The following is a 9,863-nucleotide window of genomic DNA, read 5'->3' as shown; positions in this document are numbered from 1 at the left end:
CAGAACTCTAAGCACGTGAGAGAGAGTGGGAACCTCCTAGAACATTGTATTGTGCCACGCCCAACAGAAATAACCCAGGTGGGCGACTTTAAAATCAGGATCTCCTCAGTTGCTAATAGCAATTCCCACCTTGGAGTTTACAAAGACTTATGAGTAGAAAAGCCACACTAAGTAATTTACTACACCGCAACATCAGACTCTCTGATCTAGTCCTCCAGGTCTATCTTTTTCTCTCTTGTCAAAGCCCAGCTTCCAGATGCTGCTGCAGTGTAGAGAATTGCTTGGTTTTATGGCTCTTCTAGCCATAGTCTTTGGAACTCCCACCAGATGATTGTGTGGGACCATGCAAGTGTGAGGAGCTTGTGGACCACCAAGGGGATTGGATAGCTTGCTAATAATGTAAATAAGGTGCATGGCACCTTTGTGTGTGGGGGGAGAGTAGGACTATGGAAATAAGGTGTACAGAACCCTAACTTGGGGATTGGTCAGTGGTATAGTGGTTAATGTATTTGACTACTAACTAAAAGGTCGGTGGTTGGAACCCACCAGCTGTTCCATGGAAGAAAGATGAGGCAGTTGCTTCTGTAAAGACTGACAGCCTTGGTAACCATGATAGTTAAATTTGTGTGTCAACTTGGCTGGGCCTGGTTGAGTGACTGGGCAGATGGATATAGTATTCCTCGTGATGAGACTGGTAATTAACTCCATGGTAGAATCTACTGTGAGCAGCTGAATAGCTGCCCTAGGGATGCGGTCTGCTTCCTGTATATAAGGAGAAGCCTTGGGGCATGGGCTTTAGCTTATGATGTGCTTGAACCCTGCATGTAGTCATGTCGTTGTTCAGCAGCCTGCCACGCTCTGCCGACCTTGGGACTTTCAATGGACTTGAATTAATGGCCTGCCGTGTCGTTTGGTAACATCAGGACTGTGCCTTTTTACTTGTCAGCCTTGGGCTTGTCAGCCTCAGCAGCCAGCAGCTGAGTGAAGAAAAGCCTCCAGCTCCAGTGGGCTGGGAGCAGGAGGCAGAGCTGAAGCCCAAGGTTGAGAGGCTTTCACCCAACCCCTAGAGCCTGGCACTTTGAACTTGGACTTAAAGCCTCCACACTGTAAGAGAATAAACTTCTATTTATTCAAGCATCCCATTTGTGGTATATTCTTGTCAGAGCGGCAGTAGGTGACCAAAGTAGTAACCCAATGGGGGTCGCTGTGAGTCAAAATTGACTCGATGGCCATGAGTTTGGATTTTTTTTTTTTTTTTTTTTTTGAGGCTTAAAATCAGCCATCCTGGAGGCAGAAAGAGGGAAATCTCACTACCATCAAGAAAGAAGAGCCAGGAGTGGAGCATGTCCTATGGATCCAAGATCCCTACGCTGAGCCTCCTCTATCCAGGAAACAGAGGGTTGTGACACCAGAGACAGCTGGAGATGAGGAAAACCAGGCACTGAGAGATGGCAGCAGCAGAGGCAGCAGAACCAAGAGACTGGCACAAGACAGAATGATGGGCTTCCCAGCCCAGAGAGAGAAAGCTGAGTGCCAGAGTGGGGTGCCTCTGGGCATTTATCAGCAGAGCTAAAAGAGCTTTGTAACACTTGCCTGAGCAGGACAGAAGCCAGGCCTATACTCCAAGGGCCAGAGAGAGATCTGCCTTCCTGCATGGCTGAGAAAAAGCTGTCTTAATGGAAGAACTGTATCCTGAGTGTTCCTGATCCTCAATTGTAACCTGTTACAAAATAACCAAACCCACTGCCATCGAGTCAATTCCAACTAGCAACCCCATAGAACAGAGTAGAACTGCCACAGAAGGTTTCCAAAGCTGAAAAATCTTCATAGAAGTAGACTACCTCATCTTTCTCCCGCAGTGCAGCTGGTGGGTTCAAACTTCTGACCTTTTGGTTAGCAGCCCGATGCTTTAACCACAGGGCCACCAGAGGTCTTTTTTGTAACCTGTTACAACTCTAATAAACCCCAGAATCGTGAGCAATGTCAGTGAGTTCTGTGTGTCCGTTGCAATAACTTATTGAACCCAGCAGAGAAGTAGAGAACGATATGGGAGCAACTGTTGGTGTCAGAACTGGTAAAACTTTTGGAGGATGGAGGCATGTCTGACCCCTGCCTCACAGGACTCAGCCATAGGATGTTGATTTTGTTCCTCCTCCACCCTGTGAAGTTAGAGGAGGTCAGACGCTGCTGCCATGCCATTTTTACAACTGCAGACTCAAGAACCAGGTTTGGTGCCTTAGATGTCACAAGCTGAACTCTGACTTTTCCTTCCCCCTCGCTATTCCTGCTGTAACCATCCTAGTTCTCCCCAAGGCAGACTTCTTGGAAATGGGCATCCAGGAAGAGAACTGAGAAAGATAAGGAGACGTCAATATATTACATAAAATATTATCTCTGTTATGAAAGCTTCTGCTGCCTTGGGTTTAGGGTGGTATTGGCAGCCAGCCTATGTTGAGGGCACAGGTGAGAAGGAGACCCCTGGACCTCAGCATTACACATGCAGATGTCACCAAGGAATATTCCCCTTCTGCCATATAGCGTGCCCTTTATAAGGGCACAAAGGAAAATCCCTTACCTTTTAATACCCAAAGTGGTTCAACTTTTTCTGAGCCTCACTGTGATGGATTGACATAGAGGCCAAACCAATGGACTCAAATACACCAACAATCACAAGATGGTTCAGGACAGGACAACATTCTGTTCTGTTATGTGCAAGGTCACCATGAGTTGATGGCAACCAACAATACCCACAATAGGGGATAACTCACTGCTTTTCCCCTTTTTGCTTTGGCTACTGGGAAACTCAAATTTATGGCTCAAAAATGGTAATGTGTAATTAATTATAATCTGGCTTCACCCTAGGTTTTTTCTTTCTCCTCGCTTTTAATATATACACTTTATTATAACCCATGTATTCTTATAAGCCACTTTAAATCTTTCCTGGAACTAAGTGGACTAAATTTATGGGCAGGTGCTATTCTAGGTCTTTTATTATAGTTTATCCCACTTAATCTGTACCAGTATTACTGTCCTTGTTTACAGATGAGGAAACTGAAGCTCAGAGGTTAAACAAGCATGCCAAATGCAGGGCATTTGTATATCTAAGTCAGCGTGTCTCAGCTGTCAGTGTTCAGAGTTTGGACCCAGCAAGAACCACTTGGACATTGTCCTGTGGTAGGCGGGGCAACAAGGAGCTGAAAGGGAGCAGAGGGGAGGTTCTTGTCAGGGGCCTGAGCCTTGAGACTCTACCAAGCATCATGGGATTTTTCCCAGCATGCTCTGGGCCAGCTCAACCCTGGTTGGGAGTCTTCTTCATGTTTTATTTACCTATTTTCCCAGTTTAATTGGCCATGAGGTTCTCAAGAAGGAGAATGATTCTGGGGCTGGTGCAGGTGAACTACTTTGTAGGAGAATGTAAGTGGTTCCAAGATGCTGGTCTCTGCCCACCTTATTGTCAAGGCCCTAAGTTCTTGAGGCCAGGACTATTCTCCCCATTGCTAGTTACTTACCCAAGGCAAGCTACTTTCCACAAAGACTCAAATAAAACTGTGCTCCTGGAATCTTAGGATGAGTGTAAAAGAGGATACAAAACAGCTGTTTGAAAATAATAATAATAATAATGAAGAAAATTTGTATGTACCAACAAGATAGGATTATTGCTAATTGAAAAAAACAAATCAAATAGTAGATGTAATAAGATTTCACTGTGAATGTGTTTTAAATACACACACTCAGACAATACATACACGTAGACATGCACACAGACCCTCCTACACAGAGACACCTCACACATGTGCACACACACACAAGGTCTGGAAGGAAATGCCAACTTGTGAACAGCTTCTTTTGACAAGAGAGAAAGGACAGTTATGGGCGAGGGAAATTTCACCTTTTAGTTTTTACTCTACATATTTCCGTATGTTTGAATGTTTAATAATGTTATCACAATAATTTTAAGTCATTTTTAAAAGTGTATCAATAAAATCAGCCACTGTGAACATTTCCTGTAAAAATGACAGAACACCCAGATGCAGTGGATTGTCTCAGAGAAGGTCTAGGGGCTGAGTGTGGTGGGACATGTATTTTCTGGCTGGGGGTCCAGAGGGAGTCAGGTGTCGGTTATCCACCCCTGTGGTGATCTGGGATTTCAGAAGCCTGAGCGATACCCTAGAGCTGTTGCTGTAGTTATGGTGTCAGAAATGTAGGGCAGGTGCCTTCGTGGAGATAGAGTGCCCCTACTGGCCCCTCTGAATATTGTGTTGAATCTAACCTTTTCACTGTAGAAGACACTCCTGCAGCTGACCTCTGTTGTTCCAGTGTAGGGGAAGGGGGAGGTTGTGGTGGGTGGCCTGGGGGTGAGGCAAAGTAAGCCAAGGTCTCACCCACACACTCCATCAACTGTTGAGCAGCAGGCACATCCTCTGGGACGGCTGGTTTCATCACCCTTCTCCTCACCGTGAAATACAACAATCAAATGTTGTTGTTGTTATTTGCCATCGAGTCGGGATACGTATTGCTATTTCCCAGCCACCTAGTGTTGTATAAAGGAGTGAGTTTTGTCCTGGAATGAGGAGATCATCTGGAAGCATAAAATACTTCAGGGAGGGCAGCCTGCTTGAGGTGGCTCTGGGGAAGACGCTGGGCAGCCTGAGGGCACTGGGCATCTTTTGAAGAAGTGGAGAGTCATAAGGTGGAACAGTGGCGTTACTTGTGGGGGGTGGAGGGGGGTTACAGAGAAAACCAGGTAACACTGTCAGAGGGAGTGACACAAAAATGTCTATAAAATTTTTGTGCCGTGGTTCAGTAGAAATTATTTTTTAATAAAAATATCCCTGTGGTCCGTTATAACAACAAAAACACTTTTCATAAGCCCAGCTTACATGTATCGATATACCTACAAGGCTAAAACACTACGCTAATTTACTTACTGAACCTTCTAATGTGCCCAGTCAGAGCTTTCTATATTGTCCAATCACAATGACTCCTCAAATCACATGGTTTCATCTGCACCCAACAAGAACCGCTGTTGTTTTTGTTGCTGCCAATGTTTTTTATAGTCACTGATTTTGTCAAATTTTCTGGTGTTTTTCACTACAATATCGTGGTAATTAATATTTGTGAACCTATATCAATAACTTTTTTGAGACTGAAGTAGTAATTAAAGGAAAACCAAAACCCAATGTCATCGAATTGATTCTGACTGATAGCAACCCTATAGGACAGAGTAGAACTGACCCATAGGGTTTCCAAGGTGGTCAGTCTTTATAGAAGCATACTACCTCATCTTTCTCTCATGGATGTGCTGGTGGGTTCGAATCACTGACCTTTTGGTAAGCAGCCAAATGCATCACTGCATCACCTGAGCTCTTCAATTAACGGGAAAACAAAAACAAAACAGAACAAAAAAACCGGAACTCACCACAGTGGAGTTGGTTTTGACTCATAGCGACCTCTCCTTAGGTTTCCAAGGTGGTATCTCTACAGAAGTAGATTGCCCATAATTAAAGGAAAAGAAGGAATTAAAAAAAAAAAAAAAAAAAGTCTTCCACTCAGTTGCTAATAATGATGTAACTCAACGTCAAAAAAACTTTCAAAATGTCATTGGTATATAATCTAAGAAATATTACATTTAAGCAATTTCCAACACTATCACATATTATTCTATGATTATCATCGTTAGTAAGCATTACTAAGGATTCTGTATGGTCTGGTATAGGAGGAGGTCTGTGAGGACAGAGTGATACCATGTATTGGGTGACACCAACCCTCGCGACACCACTGAGGTAGAAAGAGGACGCTGAGGTAAAGGGGGAAGGCAAATTACCCTTGAACCCTTTAGCCTGGGTTCTTACTGGGATCTCTGCTAGCCCACAGGCCCCTGGATCCCCAGCTTCCTAACCGTGCTGGCTCTGCGACCACCTTTCATTCAGAAGGGTTAAGTCATGAAGTATCACCCTTAACCTGCCACTGTGAGAAACCAGACGGTCTAGGGGACAAAGCTAACCTCTTGCTGAGTTGTGAAGACAGTCAGTAGATGTTATAGTCAAGAGCACTGGCGTAAGAGTCAAAGACCTTGGTTGAAATACCACCTGTGCCTCCCCTTCCTAGCTGTGATCTCTGAATTTCCCTGTGTATAATATGATGGTAATAATACCTTCTGCACAGGGATGCTGTGAGGGTTGAATTAAATAATGGGTATAAGGTATTTAACCAACACCTGACATGTAATCTCTTATCAACTACCAATTGCTTGGGCTAGATTAAGTGTGGAATTTCTGGCTCTAACAGAACCATGGAGCCACCTTGTGGTTTCTGTCCCTGAGAACAGCTGGTTAATAAATGTAATTTTTCAAATGCCTATAAGCAGGCCATGCTTGGTGTTTTGGTTACTTCGTGCTGCTCTAAGAGAAATATACCACAAATGGGATGGCTTTAACAAAAAGGAGTTTATTTTCTTGCAGTTTAGGAGGCTAGAAGTATGAGTTCAAAGTGCCAGGCTGTAGGGGCTGGATGAAAGCCCCTCAACCTTGGGCTTCAGCTCTGCCTCTTGCTCCTGGCCCACTGAAACTGGAGGCTTTTTTTCACTCAAACAGCTGGTGGCTGCTCAGGCTGACAAACTAGTAAAAGGGCACAGTCCTGGCCAACATCAGCAGACCACATCCCTAAGGCAGCTATTCAGCTGCTCTAGTGGATTTCACCATGGAGGTGATTACCAATCTCACCAGGTGGAATAACTACATTCAGCTGTTCAGCCACTCAAAACCAGGCCCAGCGAAGTTGACACATAACTATAACTACCACATTGGTTAAAGTCATTGTTATTTAAATAGGTAAACTCTGCAATGGTAAGTATGGTATTGGTATCTAACAAGGCATTATAGAAAGAGATTATGGAGAAACATGATTTGGGAGGATATCCCTTGTCAAGGAGATGCCCTAGTCACCAATCATCATTGCCTAAGTTTTACAGTAAACAGGAAGTAAGGTTTTGTTGGCTTTAGGAGAGGGGATGCATAATCAGAAGAAAACTTCTCTCCTCAGTTTCCCAACCTCTGGCACACTTTCAAGCCCTACCCTATTGCTTCTCCCAATTACGTTCAACCCCCACTTTTCCTTACCTTTTCTTCCTCATTTCAGCATCCCTACCTCTGGTGGCATAGTGCCTAAGGCATTTGACTGTTAACCATAAGGCTGGTGGTTCAAACCCACAAGCCACTTATTGGAGGGAAGCTTCGGTAATCTACTTCTGTAGAGATACCCCCTTGGAAAGCCAAGGAGGGGTTGCTATGAGTTGAATTGACTTGACAGCAGTGTGGTTTTTTGTGTTGTTGTTGCTGTTTTTTTGTTTGTTTGTTTGGGTTTTTTTTGTTTGTTTGTTTTTGGCTTTGCAGCTTTATTTGGATACTTAACACTTATCACTCACATACCCTGAATTTTGTTTATTTGTTTATTGTCTTCCCCCATTTGGATAGAATCCTCATGAGGGCAGGAATTTCAATGTTTCTTCGCTGCTTTAACTTCAGTACCTAAAACACCCATCTGTGACTTATAATACTCAAACCAAACTCACTGCCATTGAGTCAAGTCCAACTCATAGCAACGCTCATTGGGTTCCCAAGGCTATAAATCTTTATGGAAGCAAACCACCCCAACTTCCTTCCACAGAGCAGTGAGTGGGTTTGAACCACTGATTTTTTGCTTAGCAGCCAAACACCTTAACCACTGCACCACCAGAGCTCCTAACAACTTTTAATAGGTGCTTAATAAATGTTTGTGGTTTGGATGATGAGTGAAAATAAAGATGGAGTCTGGAATGGGGAAAACTAAAGAAGTTACCCAGCATGCCACAGTTTTCAAAATGAAAACAGTATTTTCCAAGGTGGGAAAGGAATTTCTTGAGAAAAAGTTGGTTTCATAGATATGCCGCACAGGGCTCCACACTTGGGATTTCATGTTCTGTGGCTGCCATCTTGAAATTATTTTTTCCCCCCATTTTGAAATTCTTAATAATTTCCGTCTTTGAATTTGTGTTTGTAAGTCAATCAGTGAAGCAATGAACATGTGTGGAGGCTTAGAGTCAGCTCACACATGGTCCTGCCCCCTGCCCCCTCCTCAGGATGGTTCTCAGCCAGATGTTCCTGCAACGCTTGGTGCCCAGCCCCATCCTACTACCCCTTCCCATCTGCCCTATGACGACTAGCCCCGTCAGCTCCCACTAGGGGTAGTCTAGGGAAGGATCAGGGTTGAGTGCCCAATGCCCCAAAGCATTTTGGGGGCAATATGTGACAGCAGCTTCCCTTTTCCCCCATGCCCACTCCCCTTCACCCCCCACTGGCAGCCCCATGGCATGTCTGGTAAGCAGCTAGCATGAAGCCATTTCTTGGAGTGAGGGTGGGTGAAAGCCTCTTGCCCACCCCTGATCCAGGTACAAACTAAGTCCCAGTCTAGAGGTTTAAAGATCCTTGGGGGTTGCCCATTTACTATAGATTGGGGCAGTGGGCCTGTAGGAAAGAGAACCATCTGGCTCAACTTCTCCAGAACCTCCTCCCCTGGCAGGGGTCCAGTTCACAGATCTGGTGGTTGGAGGGAGGGGCAATAGAGTCTATGCCTGTCATGGGTCCTCAAGGGTCTATAAGGTCAGCAAGTATCCCCATGCCTGGGAGCACTCTCTTAGCTGGGTTGAAATTTGTGGGGGGAAGCCATTTCTTCCCTCCTCCTACCTTCTTGATTCTGGATTGTGTGTTTGTCTCTCTGGCCAACTCAAGGGCCCCCTTCAGGGATGAATCACAAAATACACATTATGTAATTTCAGTGATTTCACATACAAGTTCAATGTTCTGATATTTGGATTTAAAACTGGCATTGTACAATATAAAGGTGAATGGCAAAATTTATACTAATAATTTAAAAGCTAAAACTCCGTTACTTGGGACAAGGAGCGCTGGTGGAATAGTGGGTAGGACATTTGGCTGCTAACCAGAAGGTCAGCAGTTCAAACCCACCAGCTGCTCCACAGGAGGAAGATGAAGCAATCTACTTCCATAAAGATTTACAGCCTTGGAAACCCAAGGGGGGGTCACTATGAGTTGGAATCAACTCAAGGGCAGTGGGTTTGGTTTTTGGTTTTTTACTTAGAACACTAAATAGCAAATAATGCCATAAACAGGGTGTGTCTGTACAAAAAGAGAAAAGGCATTATATCTGCCTTTAATGGTATCTTTTTCCTGGTTTTTGAACAGAGCCCCATATTCTCATTTTGCACTGGGCCCTGCAAACTATGTAGCCAAGCAGGAGTTATACTCAACATTTCTATCAAAATGGTACCATTAGGACTAGTTCTAGATACACCATAAAGATGTGATAGTCAGTTTCTGAGTATGTTTGGATATGATTATTTGTCTTTAATAGAGAAGTATGTTACCCACACACCTCAGAAACCCAAGGAGGGGTCGCTATGAGTCGGGTCCGACTCGACGGCACATAACAACAACAACAACCCACACACCCACATAATAAAGCAATTGATATAAAGGAGCTGCTTTCTCTCATTATTAATCCCTCATAACTTGGTCTTATTTCATTAAGCTAAAATGATTAGCATTGCCAGGAAAACATCACATGAAAAAATGTGATGGGCACAGCAAAAATGGTTAATTTCTATTAAAATCTAGACGTATAAAAGTATCCATCAAAATCCAAAATAAATTTCCTTCAAAGGTGGGAAAATAGTCTAGCAGTTTGAGACTACACTGGAGTTCTTGAGAGTGGTGATATTGACATTTTGTGATGGGGGCTGTCTCAGTGCATGGTAGGATGGTTAGCAGCATCCCTGGCCTCTATCCACTAGATGTCAGTAGTACCAA

The sequence above is a fragment of the Orycteropus afer genome, unplaced genomic scaffold (genome assembly GCF_000298275.1).
Source record: "Orycteropus afer afer isolate SDZICR_OR568_19922 unplaced genomic scaffold, OryAfe1.0 scaffold00013, whole genome shotgun sequence".
NCBI classification, from domain to species: domain Eukaryota; kingdom Metazoa; phylum Chordata; class Mammalia; order Tubulidentata; family Orycteropodidae; genus Orycteropus; species Orycteropus afer.
The sequence above is the reverse complement of the archived record's forward strand: the minus strand, read 5'-3'. Positions refer to the sequence as shown.